Source organism: Miscanthus floridulus, chromosome 8, assembly GCF_019320115.1.
Source record: "Miscanthus floridulus cultivar M001 chromosome 8, ASM1932011v1, whole genome shotgun sequence".
Classification (NCBI taxonomy): Eukaryota; Viridiplantae; Streptophyta; class Magnoliopsida; order Poales; family Poaceae; genus Miscanthus; species Miscanthus floridulus.
In genome coordinates, this window is record NC_089587.1 from 183,883,290 (window position 1) to 183,898,529 (window position 15,240).

Here is a 15,240-nt window from a genome sequence, read left to right on the forward strand (position 1 = left end):
TAGGCTTTAGCTTTACTCCCTCGGTCTATAATACAAAATTTTAAGACAATTTAAGAAAATATTTAAATGACGCATGTTACCTATGGAGGATTAAACCAATTAAAGAGTTTCTTCTTAAATTATGGTTTCTTGTTGAACAAATTTTGCTAAATCTAAGTATAGGCAATACATAAAATGTCTTATATTTCAGTATAAATTTTAGAACTCACAATACACTGTATTCTAGGATGGAGAGGGTATCTAGAGAAATTTTACAAAGCCACTACAGATCGGCAGGAAATTGAAGAATTTATTTCGAGATATAAAAGTTGATATTATTAAAAAAGTTTGACTCCTTAAAAAGTGAGATGTACATTTATTTTGGAACAGAGGAAATAGATATTACATGATTCGTTTGCTGGACATTCCTTCTTCATATATTGTGTTCAATTGAACTTTTAAATTTCTAATACAACTGTCCATTAATCATCTTACAGTGTTTCAATGGTTAAAAAATAGTGTTCTCACAGAGAAAGAAATGAGTCAGCACTAGACACTTAAAATCACTTGATGATTTATTTCTCCATAACATCTAAGATCTTATTTGGATGCCTATATATCCACTTCAATCCATTAGAGTGGTTTGGTGTGAAACTTTAAGATAGATACATGAAGATCCAAAACTGAGGACTGAGGACAGATATATCTCTCGTAATCTGATTCCGCTGGTTGTGCCAACTGAGTGAGGACAGTTTTTGAGCTCGATGCCGGCCACCCTGGCAACGGTACACCGTGCACTATTGTGAAGCACTGATGGTCGCTTAGCTTTCGTGCCAAGACCAGCTAAACGCCATTGGCGTCGACACATCGGCCACCCACGCACCCTGTGTTGGCCTCTCGATCTTCGGAACGGGTGAGCCAACCACTCCCCTGCGTTGCCAATCACACGCTATGGCTAGAGGTAGAAGAAGGAAGGGAGAACAGAGCACACATACAGCACAAGCACCAGCATTGGCTGGAACTCTGCAGAGGAGATGACAAAACTGAACTTGCTCTCTTTACTGAGTTGCAGTGGGAAGCTATATATACAACTCTACCCATCTAATCCTAGTGCACAGACATGTCAGGCTGTCATGCTGTTACAGTGACTAGATGTGATAGCAGTGCTGACTTTGGCGCCTACCCCTGCTGTGGCTACAGTGCGACAGGGGAGCCTTTCGGCGCCTGCCCCTGCAGCAGCTACAGTGCAACAGTAGGGAGCCTTCCGGCGCCTGTCCCTGCCGCGCGTTCATACAGGCGAGCAGCAGATTACGTAACAATTCTTTCCCTAATCCTACTGCTAACCCTAGAGCCTCTACCATGCCGATCATCTTCTTCAACTCCATGAACCGAAGACGGACGAGCGGCTTTGTGAGGACATCCGCGAGTTGCCGACCAATTTTGACGAACTCAATGAAGATTTGCCCTCCATCGACATAGTCCCTGAGGAAGTGAAACTTGACGTCGATGTGCTTGCTCCGGTCGTAGAGAACATGATTCATTGCGAGGGAAATGGCGGGCTGTTTGTCCACCATCAGTGCTGGTGGGTGATCTTCCACACCGGTCAGCTCGCCCAGCAGCCGGCGTAGCCACACAGCTTGGCACGCCACAGTGGCCGCCGCCATGTACTCTGTCTCGTATGTGGACAGCGCCACCACCTTCTGTTTCAGCGACATCCATGAGATTGGAGCCGATCCGAGGAAGATGAGCAGGCCAGAGGTGCTCCGCCGTCCGTCGATGTCCCCTGCCATGTCTGCATCGCTGAACACAGTGAGCTGCAGCCTACTTCCGCCGGTCTTGGGGAAGACGATCCCATGATCCACCGTCCCCTTGACGTAGCGCAGCAGCCACTTCACTACAACCCAGTGATCCTCTATAAAGCGGCTGACGTAGCCCAAGGCGAACACAATGTCCTGCCTCGTATGGCCTAGGTAGTGCAGACCATCAACGATGCTCTGGCAGCGTGTTGCATCTACCTTCGCCGTAGTACTGGTCTTCGTCAGCTTCAGCCGCTCCTCCATCAGATTCACGCATGACTTGCACTCAGCCATGCCGCTCTGCTCCAACAGCTTCGAGGCGTACGCGCTCTGACTGAGCGTGAGCTCCTTCTTCCCCGTCACCGCGTGTAGAGTGCGTGCTCAGTTGCACACCGCGTGAACCCAAGCTCGCCCAGCATGGCGTCAAGCTTGGCGTTCCACGCTCGTGGGGCCTGCCGTAGCCCATAGAGCGCCTTGTGCAGTCGGAGCACCCTGTGCTCTGCTCCCTTGACGGTGAAACCTAAAGGTTGCCTGGCGAAGACCGTCTCTACCAGCTCGCCGTTGAGGAAGGCTGATTTTACGTCCAGATAATGGACATGCCAGTCCTTCGCTGCTGCCAAAGCTAGCAGTAGTCGGATAGACTCCATGCGCGCTACCGGCGCAAAGACTTCCTCGAAGTCGATGCCCTCGCGCTAGACAAAGCCTCAGACGACGAGGCACGCCTTGTGCTTGACAATGGCGCCGCGCTCGTCTCGCTTGACCTTGTACATCCACTTTAGGCCGATCGGACGACATCCTGGAGATAGATCGACGAGCTCCCAAGTCTCATTTTCCTCGATCGCCTTCATCTCCTCCAGCATCGCCCATCGCTAATTTGCATCGCGCTTGGCCAGCGCGAATGTGGGTGGTTCTTCTACACTGATGAGAAGCAGCTCTGGGTCATTGAGTAGCCGACCCACCAGGCCTGAGGACCCTATGCTGCCGATGATGTCGTCCAGCCTACGGAACCACACCTCCTCACCATCGTGGAAAGCATCCACAAACTCTGTGATGTCGCTTGGAGGTGAGGCGAACTCGATTGGCATCGATGGAGTCCCCTGTTCCGCCGGAGTGGTTAGCACATCACCTAGAGTGCTCGGCACCCCGGCTGCAGTGCTCGGCACTACTCCTAGACTGCTCGTCACCACTCCTAGAGTCGTTGGCACCACTGCAGGAGTGCTCGGCACCAGTCTTGGAGTGGTTGGCACCACTGCAAGGCCTCTCGGCTCCGCTACGGGAGCATTCGGTACCCATTCTAGAGTGGTCGGCACTACTACAGGATCGCTTGGCACCACTCCTGGAGTGCTTGGCACCCCTCCCGGAGTGCTCGGCCCCGCCCCAGGAGTGCTCGGCTCCATTGCTGGAGTGGTCGGCACCTCCTCTCCAACGTCTCCAAAATCGAGGATGACCAAGTGCTCGACGACGAAGGTGCTGGTGAAGCCGCCAGCTTCCCCCATGCCCGGACGGTCCCAATCTTAGGCCACCTTTTTGTCGAACACGACGTCGTGCGAGACAACCACCTTACCTCCATATGGGTCGTAGAGCCGGTACGTCTTGGTACCTTCCTCATAGCCTAGGAGCACCGTCGGTGTGTTCCTGTCCTCCAGCTTGGTGAGAACCGGCTTCATCTTCCTGACGTGGCTGATGCAGTCGAGTGTCCGGAGGAAGAACACGCTCGGCTTGCGTCCATATCAAGCTTCGAATGGCGTCTTACCCTTCAGGGCATTGGTGGGCACGCGGTTGAGGATGAACACCGCCGTGGTCACTGCCTCACCCCAGAACCTTGCCGACATGCCCTTGGCCTTCATCATGGATCGAGCCATGCCGACCACCGTCTGGTTCCGCCGCTTCACCACGCCATTCTACTATGGTGAGTACGACATGGTGTGGTGTCGCATCACACACTGATCCGCGCAGTACGCAGCAAACTCCACCAAAGTGAATTCGCCGCCGCGATCAGTCCTCAGCACGCGTAGCTTCTTGCCGCTCTCCGCCTCCGCGCGTGCTTTGAACTTTTTGACCGCTTCCGGCGCCTCAGTCTTGCTGGTCCGAAGCTGCAGCCACATGTATTGGCTGCAGTCATCCACAAACAAGATGAAGTACTTGCGCCCGCCGGGCGTCGCCAGCGTGATCGGCCCGTAGAGGTAACCATGGACCAGCTCGAGGGTCTTCGCCGCGTGGTACTTCGCCATCTTCAGGAACGGCAGCCTTCTTTGTTTCTCGGCCAGGCAGCTGTCACATAGCTCGCCTGCGTGCTCGATGTGAGGCAGCCCAGTCACCATCTTCTCCAGCCGACCAAGAGCGTCGAAGCTAAGAGGTTCATACCAGGCATGCCATAGCCATGGATCCTCTATGCGTCGTGCAGCCAAGCAGATGGGCTGCTCCACCTTGAGGTCGAGTAGGTACAGCAGATTCTGGGACCTCTTCACCTTGGTAAGAAGCCACTGCTCCCGGTCCCTGATCCTAAGGACGCCGTCCTTGATCAGTACCTCGCTGCCGCACTCATCTAGCTGGCCAATGCTGATGATGCTTGAACGCAGCTGCGGGATGTAGTACACATCCATCCACGCGCAGTGCTCACTGTTCTGGCACTTGAAGATGATGGTGCCGCGCCCTCGGATCGCCACCCTTGAGCCATCACCGAACTTCATCGTGCCGTTCACGTCGTCGTCGAGCTCGGAGAAGGCTTCCTTGGAGCCCATCATGTGGTTGCTAGCGCCGGAGTCCAGGTACCACCGTTGCTCCTGTTCACCGCCCACACGTCCGAGGTGGACTTGGGCGCGTGGTTCGTCGAGGTTGACAGCCTTCAGAGCCTTCCCAGGCCCTTCCACCGCCATCCCCTCTTCCTTCTCCTTGGTCTCAACGTTGTGCAGTGCACAGAACATCGTCATCAGGAGAGTGGCCTTATCATCATCATCAGCCTACGCCAGATAAGCCTCAGCCTTCTTTTCCTGCTTGTGATTTGGGCACTTCTTTGCCCAATGGCCTGTCTTCCCGCAGCGCCGACAGGTGTTGGGGTCGACCTTCTTTTTCTTCTCTGAAGAAGCCTTGCCGCGGTGCTTGCCATCGCCACCGGGGCTGGAGGAGGCTTCCCCGGACTTCTTCCTCCGGACAGCCCACTCCTCCTCTGTCAGCAGTAGCTTGCCGCTGTCCGTCATTGTTGTGGCCTACTCCATGCGCTCGTCCACCATCCACAGACGGCCTGTCACATCCTCAATGGTGAGGGTGGATAAGTCCAGCATCGTCTCTACGGAAAGAGCGATCTGGATGTACTTCATCGGCACGGAGTGGAGGTAGTTGGAGACCGCCTCTTCTTCGTCGATGGTGACGCTGTGGCTTCTTAGCTTGCTGACGAGCGACTACAGGCGGAGGGAGAAGTCCTCCACCGATTCATCATCCTTGAACTTGAGGGTGGCGTACTCCTGTTTCAGCAGCTGGGCCGTCGCCTTCTTTGTGTGGTCAGATTCGACGCGCATTGCTGCAATGGCCTCCCACCCCTCCTTAGCAGAGTTATTCGCCCCCAATGGCTCCCTGTACTCCGCTGGCACAGCAGCGAGAATAACCTCCAATGCTAACATGTCGTCTTCTTCGCTGTCGGTGCCCTTGTCAATAGCATTCTAGAGCCGCCGGGCTCTGAACTTGACTTTCATGGTCACCGCCCACTGGTGCCGCTGGCCTCCCGCACTGTGCGCACGACGACCTCCTGTCGTGGCTGGGCAGCCACAGCAGCGCCGCTGCTGTCGTCCATTTCCAAACCATCCGTCATCGCCAGCGGTTACTCCAGCGACGGCTCTTGTACAGCTTCGATACCACTTGTTGGCCCTTAGATCTTCGGAACGGGTGAGCCGACCACTCCCCTGTGTTGTCGACCACACGCTATGGCTAGAGGTAGAAGATGGGAGGGAGAATAGAGCACACACATAGCACAAGTGACTAGATGTGACAGTAGGGCTGACTTTAGCGTCTGCCCCTGTTGTGGCTACAGTGCGGCAGGAGAGCCTTTCGGCACCTGTCTCTGCAACAGCTACAGTGCAATAACAGCGAGCCTTTCGACACCTATTTCTGCCGCGCGTTCATACAAGGGAGCAGCACATTACTTAACACCCCGCACAGGACGGCACATGCGAATGGTTACGTTGTTCGATCCTACGCTAGGCCCGTGAATCGTGTCGCGAGCCTCGATTGGTCGCTGGCTCAAGTTTTGCGGACGACTTGCACCGTTGCACGCTCTCGTGAAGGAACGACCGCACGTGTACAACGAGCGGCAGCTGGTTCTACAATTCGTTAGGTTTGGTTTTGTAACGGATTCGACCATGACGTCTTAGACGAAGAGTGAATTAGATTTTCTAAAACTTCTACTCTAAATTATGGTCTCTAATTTTTAATAAAAATCTACTTTACCCTTCATATGAATAAATCTAATTGTTTTGCTAGATACTTTTTTCCAATTCCAACACAAGAATCCTGCGAAGCACGGCATTGTACAGATAGACTATTCTTGTCCAGATAAAGATGCATACAAGTTGACTGGACCCGGTACCTGGCCTGTCAGCTGTCAAAGATAACCCCTATGGATGAATCATACCCACGCGATACATTCTGGAAGCGAGATCATCACGAAGAACTAAATCTGATTTCTAAACGAAAATCCAGCACCGGTAGATCATTCCACGAGACCCAATTATTGTCGGTATTGAATCGCACATGACCCGGAATATCTCTGTCTGGTTCCTACGGAAAAGTATACTAGGATTCGAGGCGCTGGACACGCCGGAACAACGACGACGCAGCTGGCCGACGGAATAGTAGAGGAAAAATGGCGGTAACTCGCGAAAATGATGGACTCACAGTAGTCCTCGCTGCGATGGCGGTCAAGCTAAGACATCACAGTGCAGCCTCCTTTGCTGATCTGCGAGATGAGCATCTAACTTACTCCGTGTTAAAGCCTCAAACTCTCGCTAGCAAGCAAAACGAAGCAGATTAAAAGGACAGCCGGCGGAGCAGAGGTACCCTAGCTACTCTCTCATGTTGCTTAGTGTTCGTACAATCGTACGTAATTATCCATATCCATTTTAGCTTGTTATATATACTTCCTGTAATAATTGTGTTAGGTTTCTCGATATAGTAGAGTGTGTGCCTGACCCTTTCTGAAAAAAAAGGGGGCTTGTTTTGTACGGTCTGATTTCAGCATGAACGCAGCGTGCTCTCTCTATTGATAGCGCCAACAAGATTGTTCTTTATTTTTGCAGGTCTCAGTTAAGTGCATCATGCCTCGTTCTAAGCCGCCGGCCAAACTCATCATGCTAATAGTAATAGTACTGCCGTAGTTGCTGCTGTTTTATGGACTTGGCAAGGTTCATTGCTCCACAGTTCACGAGAACAGCGAAGATTTTCAATCATTGGTCGATTTCAAGAACGGCGTCACCTACGATCCATATGGAGCCTTGAACAATTGGAACACCAGCATCCATTTCTGCCGGTGAAATGGTGTTAACTGCACCTTAACCCGGCCATATCGCGTCACGCAGCTCATCTTCCCCGGCCAGAACTTAGCTGGCCAAATCTCCTCCTTCCTTGGAAACCTGACCTAGCTTATTGCGCTTGTTCTAACCAATAATAGCTTTCATGGCCCCATACCTCTTCTTAACAAACTCCAACAGCTAGAATACCTTGTGTTGAGAAACAACCTTTTGCAAGGTGTGATTCCCGACACACTTACAAACTGTTCTAACTTAGTCGGTCTAGATCTCTCTAGTAACAGCCTCACGGGTGTTATTCCTTCTAGAATAGGCTTTCTTGCCAAGCTAAGAGGTCTTAGCTTTCACCAAAATCATCTCACTGGAGTCATCCCACCAGTCCTCGGTAACCTCACCAATTTGACAAGAGTTGATCTTTCATACAATCAACTGAACGGGCCAATTCCCAATGAGTTTTGGCAAATGCCAAACATAGCGAGTTTGTATCTCAACGGAAATAATCCGTCAGGAGAAATCCCACGTACTCTTTCTAAATTGTCGTCTCTTCAACAATTGTCCTTGGCGGGAAATATGCTAGGTAACACATTGCCGCCTGACATTGATGATGCCTTTCCTAATCTCCAAATCCTGTACTTGGGAGGCAACATGTTTGAAGGACATATTCCAGTTTCCCTAGGAAATGCTTTAGGTCTAACAGAATTAGATCTGTCCAACAATAAGTTAACTGGCCAAATCCCAGACATATTCGGAAATATGCCAGGACTATCTGTTTTAAATCTTGAGATAAACATTGCTTGAAGAAAGCGATAGTGCTGGCTGGGAATTCTTTGATGAGCTGGCAAACTGTAAGTCTCTAGAGGTACTTTCATTGTCTACTAATCAGCTGCAGGGAGTCATACCAAATTCAATATCTAACATGTCTACCAATCTCACACAACTATTAATGAGTGGAAACCTCCTATCAGGAAAAGTCCCCTCAAGCATTGGGAAACTTAGTGGCTTAATTAGGCTCTCGTTTGATTATAACAATTTAACCGGTACAATTGAAGAATGGATCGGAAAGTTGACAAGTCTACAGCGTTTAAGCCTCCATAACAACTACTTTGTGGGTACAATCCCACCTTCTATAGGCAATCTTATTCATTTGATAGATATGTCTATTACAGAAAATAAATTCACTGGCATTGTACCACCTAGCTTGGGAAACCTTCAACAATTGAACCATTTGTATCTTAGCTACAACAACTTCCAAGGGGACATACCAGTCGAGTTTGGTAATCTTAAACAGCTAATCTCACTAGATGTTTCATCAAACAAACTTAGTGGGGAAATTCCTGAAACTTTGGGGAATTGCCAACAGCTAGTGATGATCCAAATGGACCAAAACATTCTTACAGGAAACATCCCGACCACTTTCAGCAATCTAGCTAGTTTGAGAGTGCTCAATCTTTCCCATAATGTTTTGTCTGGCCCCATGGCAGCTTACCTAAATAATCTAGAGCTTCTCACTATATTAGATCTCTCTTACAACAATTTCAATGGAGAAATACCAAGAAACAGTTTATTCAATAATGCTACAGTTGTTTCACTCAATGGCAATCCTGGACTTTGTGGAGGACCCATTGATTTTCATGTGCCTTCATGCCAAGTTGTTTCTAGAAGAGTAGGAGGCATAAACAATTTGTTCAAAACATTGATCCCAATATTTGGCTTCATGACACTCATAATGCTGGCATACATTATATTCCATGGGAAGAAGAAGACATCAGGAAGGCCATACTTATTGCTGTTTTCTTTTGGCAAGCAATTCCCTAAAGTTTCTTACAATGATCTAGTCCAAGCTACAGGAAACTTCTGTGAGTTAAACCTAATTGGAAGAGGAAGCTATGGTTCAGTTTACAAAGGAAAAATAACTCTTGCTAAAATGCAAGTGTCGATCAAGGTTTTTGACCTTGGGATGAGATGCGCAGACAAAAGTTTCATATATACAAATGTGAAGTGTTGAGTAGAATCCGTCATCAGAACCTTCTTCCTATCCTAACGGCATGTTCAACGATAGACAACAATGGGAATGATTTTAAAGCTCTAATTTATGTGTTCATGCAGAATGGGAATCTTGACACATGGTTGCATCACAAACCTTCAAGCGTAACCCCGAAACGTTTGGGCTTGATAGAAAGAATCAACATAGCTGTCAGCATAGCTGATGCCTTGGCATATTTACACCACGACTGTGGGAGGCCGATTGTCCATTGTGATCTAAAACCAACTAATATCCTTCTTGATGATGATATGAATGCCCATTTGGGAGACTTTGGCATTGCAAGTTTAGTTCTTGATTCTAGGTCAACAGGTGGACATTCTGAGCTTAATAGTTCAGTTCTTGGACATCCTGGGCTTAATAGTGTTAGCCCACAGGATCACCGGCTCAGGTGAGTCGACCACTCACTAGTCTTGCCGAGCACCCGCTAGTGTTGCCGAGCACCCACTAGCTAAGCCAACCACGAACAAGCGTTGTCCGTTCCCACACACTATGGCCAGAGGTTGAAGAAGAGGGAGAATAGAGCATACACACACAGTACAAGACACCGGCGTTGGCCGAAGTCCTGTATGGGAGATGGCAAAATCTGAACTCTCTTTACTGAGTTGCCGTGGTAGTCTATTTATACAACTCTATCCATCTAGTTCCAGTACAGCTGCCCTGCTGCAACAGTGACTAGATAACATACAGGGCTGACTCTGCGCCGGCCTCTGCATGTGGCTACAGTGCTGTAGGTGAGCCGTGTGGCGCCTGCACCTGCAGTGGCTACAGTATCACAGCAGGGGGCCTTTTCGGCACCGTCTTCCCTTACTGTGTTCACACAAGGAAAGCAATAGTTTATTCTAACAAATAGTTCGGTTGTTGTGATGGGAACTATAGGATATATTGCTCCAGGTGTGTATATAATATATCCATTGCCACGTCAAACCTTTGCATAAGGCAATCTTTTACTCATTTCTTAAAAAGTTAAGGAACTAATCAGAGGATTTTATATACTTTATTTTCAGAGTATGGTCAAAGTGTTCATGCATCAACATGTGGGGATGTCTACAGTTTTGGAATAATACTTCTGGAGATGGTAATAGGCAAACGGCCAACTGACCCGATGTTTGAGAATGAACTCAACATTGTTAGCTTCGTGGAGGGCAACTTTCCAGATAAAATATTAGGTAAAATTGATGCTCATCTCCAAGAAGAATGCAAGTGCTCTATACAAACAGTGCCAGAAGCGGAACAGGAGATCTATCGATGCTTGCTATCAGTGGTGCAAGTTGCTCTTTCTTGCACGCGTCTATCGCCAAGAGAACGAATGAACATGAGAGAAGTAGCCATTAGCTTGCATGCAATCAGGAGGTCATACATTGCAGCGATCAAGCGACAGTAAGTCAGGTTTCGCTGGAGTGGTGCACAACATGCCAATGCCATGGCCCATGGAACCTAGATAGATAGATAGTTTAGTGTGTCTTCGGTGACAGCAGGCCTGATGACAAATTAGCCATGAGTCGCCTGCTGAAATTGACAAAAAAAAATCCTGCTAGAATCCCGGAGTTCAGCTCACCAAGGAAGTCGGAGGCCAGACCATCGCTGCAGGTATTACTGCACAGGTGGCTGACATGATTCTTGAGGAACGTCGGAACAACATTGTGGACAGTATCTTTGTGCCCTGTGAGCAGCCTATTCTGCCAGACCCGGTGCCCCCTGCTGCCACCAGAGGGAAAGCGGGTGCAAGGAGCAAGGTGACAGAAGCTACGAGGCGCAGCTCAAGGCAGATAGCTCAAGCCTGCTCGGTTCCGGTGCCCAAGAGGGCATCCCATAGACTAGTCAGAGCTTTCGAGATGGTTGGACCAACTGAGGAGATTGGCGAGCAGGCTATGGAGGCATACATCCGCTCCTTCCAGACCCCAATGACAGACAAGGCGATCAAGGCTGTTAGGATGCTGACTAGCTTCACTGGTCAGCGGGCCGGCACTTGCAGCTTCGGCACAGATCATGGCTGCTGAAGGTGGAGCAGAAGTGGTGGGGATGATGGAGTGACTGGCTGGGTGCTAGGACAGGAGTGCCACAAGTTATCTATGTTAGAGCAACACCTTTGTATCTTAGTTCAGGGCCTGTGTCCGGCCTGTGGTGCCGGTCCATTGTTTCCTTTCATTAGCGTTCGTCGGTGTCTAAGGAGGAAGTCGTGTAGGACAGGCATGTGTGTACGCCTGAGTATGATGTGGATCTGTAGCTGTAGTGGTGGTGGTAGTCTCATGTTGAGAGTCTGCAGGAGGTTGGGTGCCTCAGTTATCTGGATTGTACTGGTTGTGGTAGTTCGTGTTAATGAAATGGTGTTGCTCAAGTATTTCCATGATTAGTGGTGAACTCTCCATCTTGAGGTGGAATGTGAGGGGTTTGAACGATGCCGCGCATAGGGAGTTGGTCAAGGAAACAACAGGCTGTGCGAGACCGGCAGTAGTGTGTCTACAGGAGACTAAAATAGACACGATGACTACTGCGATTATACTTGACACTCTTGGCCAAAGACTCTCTACCTGTCACACCCTGGATGCTGATGGAACTAGGGGTGGTGTCCTCTTGGGATGGGACAAAGATATAGTTTCGATGACTCAGATTGAAAATAGGCTGTATACTATCTCTGCAACTGTAACAGTCCTGATGTCTAACATGACCTTCAAGATCACCACCTGTTATGGCCCGTCTGATGGCAGAAGGAAGGAGGATTTTCTACAGGAGATGCTCATGTTAAAACCTGCTGCTGGAGTGCCTTGGTTGATCACTGGAGATTTTAATCTAATCTACCAGGCTAGCGACAAAACAATCTTAACCTCAATCAAAGACTAATGGGAAAGTTCAGAGCGGCTATTGACGATTGTGAATTATTAGAGATCTGCCTTCATAACAGATAATTCACTTGGTCAAACGAGAGGGAGAATCCGACGCTGGTCCGCCGGGATTGAGCATTCTGCAACTCAGAGTGGGAGATGAATTTCCCAAATTATGCCCTCAACGCTATGTCCACTGGAGTTTCGGACCACTGCCCGATCATCCTCACATGCCTGGATAGGGTATCGAGAAAATCTTCATTCAAATTTGAAAACCACTGGCTGCATGTTCAAGGGTTTAGAGGGGTGGTGCAGCAGGCTTGGGTCAAGGAGCAAAGAGGCTCTGCACTGGTGGTTGTTGACGGTCACTTACACCTGTTTTGATCATCAACATTCCACCCAAAAGCATGACAAAGTGAGGTAAATCATCATCACATGTGTTAAGTTTTGTTCATAATTCACCTAGTTCCACTTGTGCTTGTAGAATTATTTGTATGCAGGAAATTTAAGCAAAAATATGCCAAATTAGTGACAAATATGGACTTGGGAGTCAAGTGGACGTGGCAGGTGGGCCAGGGGCCCACATGCCACGCCGGTCAGCCCCACAAGGGCGCCGCTCGGTGCCACCTTGGCACTGGCCATGTCACCGATCCGTGGGAGCTGCTCCACAAGCTCTTTCATGCGTTGTTTTAAGTCGGTTTACATCAATGATAACGATAAAGAGGCCATGGATCCATGGGCCCATTGCCATAGGCTTAGGAGCCTCCAACCAACCTTGGAACCGCCTTACTGCCCAAATTTCGAAATGTGCTGTCCAAGTAACCGCTATTGGGAGCCAACCACAGCGCTACGATCAAGAGACGGTGCATCCAAGGGCCGGGCGGCGCCCCCTAGCCGCCGCCCGCCGCCCCCCTGTGGCCACCGACTTACCTGCTACCTACAAGTACCCCCTCACTCTACAATATAAATAGGGGTTGTGGAGCTCGGTGGGGAAGTGCCCCATTCAACTCTAAGCTCCTCTTAGCTTTCTAGCTTAGCATTAGCTATAGTGTAGTAGTCTAGTAGTGGAGTAGAGCAAGAGCGGAGCTTCTCTCGGAGTCCAGAAGAGTGTTCTGGGTCTGGTATAGCTCTTTTGTAATTCTTTCATTTAGCATTTACTTTATTTAGTACTTTATTTCTAGTACTTTATTCTAGTATTATTGCTTTGCTTTACTTAAGTACTTGTTCATTATTGTTCATCATTAGTGAGCTTAGGTGCTTATTGTTTGGCATTAGTAGCATAGGTTATCTTATAATTAGTAGCTATTCGTTAGTACTGGTTCCCTGTGGATCTCATTTCATCAGAGTTCGGACCGAAGTAGTAAGTTCATATATTAAGCGTGGTGCTTAGGCTATAGATTACCTGTGGATACGGCTAGGCTTCCGGATAGAACGTGGTAGGTGGCAAGTGTGACAGCCTTTTCCATCCTCTGTATTCCACCACGATAGGTCTAGTTATTAAATCATAGGACTCGTGGTGGACCTTGTCTATTTAACTCTCCTAGTTGGTAGGCGGGCTGTGCCCCGAAGCACTAGCACATTTCTCCTAGTTATTAGTTTACTCTTAGTTACTTGAAAGATAAATCGCTCGCTCTCCCACCTAGCTATCTCTAGTGTAGCTTGTTTAGTAGTTTAGTAGGTAGTTTACACACAACCCACTCATTTCGTTTACCTACCAAGGATACACTTAGGCTTCCCTTAGCAATCCTAACAACAAATATAAATTCTAGCCTTCCGCCTTCCTATGGGAAAATATAAATTCGACACTCGGTACTCACCGAGCGAAGTGCTACACGATAATTGTGTGTGCTTGCGGAATTCCTCCACTAGTCGTTAAGAAGTATCAACAAGCATTTCTGGCACCGTTGTCGGGGAAGGCAACTAGCCTCGGATTTATATTGCTCGTCTTGCTAACTAGTCTTTTAGTTATCCTAAGTAGTTTATCCTTTTTTCCTCATACCCTATCACTACCCTACACGATCATGGGCGATAAGTCCATTCATGATTTTTCTACACCCTTGGCTGCTAATATAGCCACCAGACCCAATGTTATCAATGGGGACGCTAACTTTGAGTTTAAGCTAGCGTTAATTATGATGGTTCAAGCTAATCTGTTTTGTGGGAAAGCCCAATAGGATGCAAATGCTCACCTCCAATACTTTTTGGAGATTTGTAGCACATTCACCATTAGGAGAGTGAACCAAGAGGCTATACATCTTCGCCATTTCCCCTTCTCTTTGTTAGGAAAGGCTAAGCAATGGTTTTACTCTAACCGCAATGCTGTAGACACATGGGACAAGTGTTCCAACGCTTTCCTAGTCAAGTTTTTCCCTATGGGGAAGACTAATGCTCTTTGCAATAAGATCTCTAGTTTCCAACAACTAGCAGATGAGTCGATTCCCGAAGCTTGGGAACAAATGCAAGAGTACGTCTCTACATGCCCACACCATGGCATGGAAGACTGGCTTTTGATCTAGAACTTCTACCATAGATTAGTGCCATTAGATAGGAGCCATTTAGATGTTGTTGCTAGTGGAGCATTCTTTTTGCTAAGTGTTGCAAATGCCAAGACACTGATCAAGAAGATGGTTTCCAACCAAGGATGGAGCGACGATCGACTCCAACCCCATAAATGAGGTATGCATTCAGTTAAACAAATTGACATGCTTGCATCTAAGATGGATCTGCTTGTGAAGCGAGTAGAACATTATGAGAAGGTGAGTGCCCAAGAGGCACTCAAAGACATAGAATCCCACATGATTTGTGAAGTCCATGGAGATGTTGGACATTCGAAAAATTCCTGTCCCAAGACCCAGGAGGATCTTAACTTCGTCAACACCAACAACGGGTTTCATCCACAACAACATCAAGGATGGAATCAGCGCCCCAACAATCAAGGAGGTAACAATTATTACTCTTCTCAACGCATGAATAATCAAGGTAATAATAGTTTTGCTTTCCTTAAAGATCTTATTTATAGTCAAAGTAGAATGACTGATAGCATTAATAAAAGGTTGCATGCTCATGACAAGATGTTGGAAAATATA

The 15,240-nt window shown here is 48.4% G+C and overlaps 1 non-coding gene and 1 pseudogene across 1 annotated transcript; one reads left to right on the forward strand and one right to left on the reverse strand.

Annotated features, from left to right (window-relative positions):
* Nucleotides 1–6,678: 6,678 nt before the first annotated feature.
* On the forward strand, nt 6,679–11,600 carry LOC136470304 (probable LRR receptor-like serine/threonine-protein kinase At3g47570; annotated as a pseudogene).
* A 2,939-nt stretch (nt 11,601–14,539) lies between these two features.
* Nucleotides 14,540–14,648, reverse strand: LOC136478718 (small nucleolar RNA R71). Its single transcript, XR_010764434.1, has one exon. It is a non-coding gene; the product is annotated as a small nucleolar RNA R71 (small nucleolar RNA).
* Nucleotides 14,649–15,240: the final 592 nt, after the last annotated feature.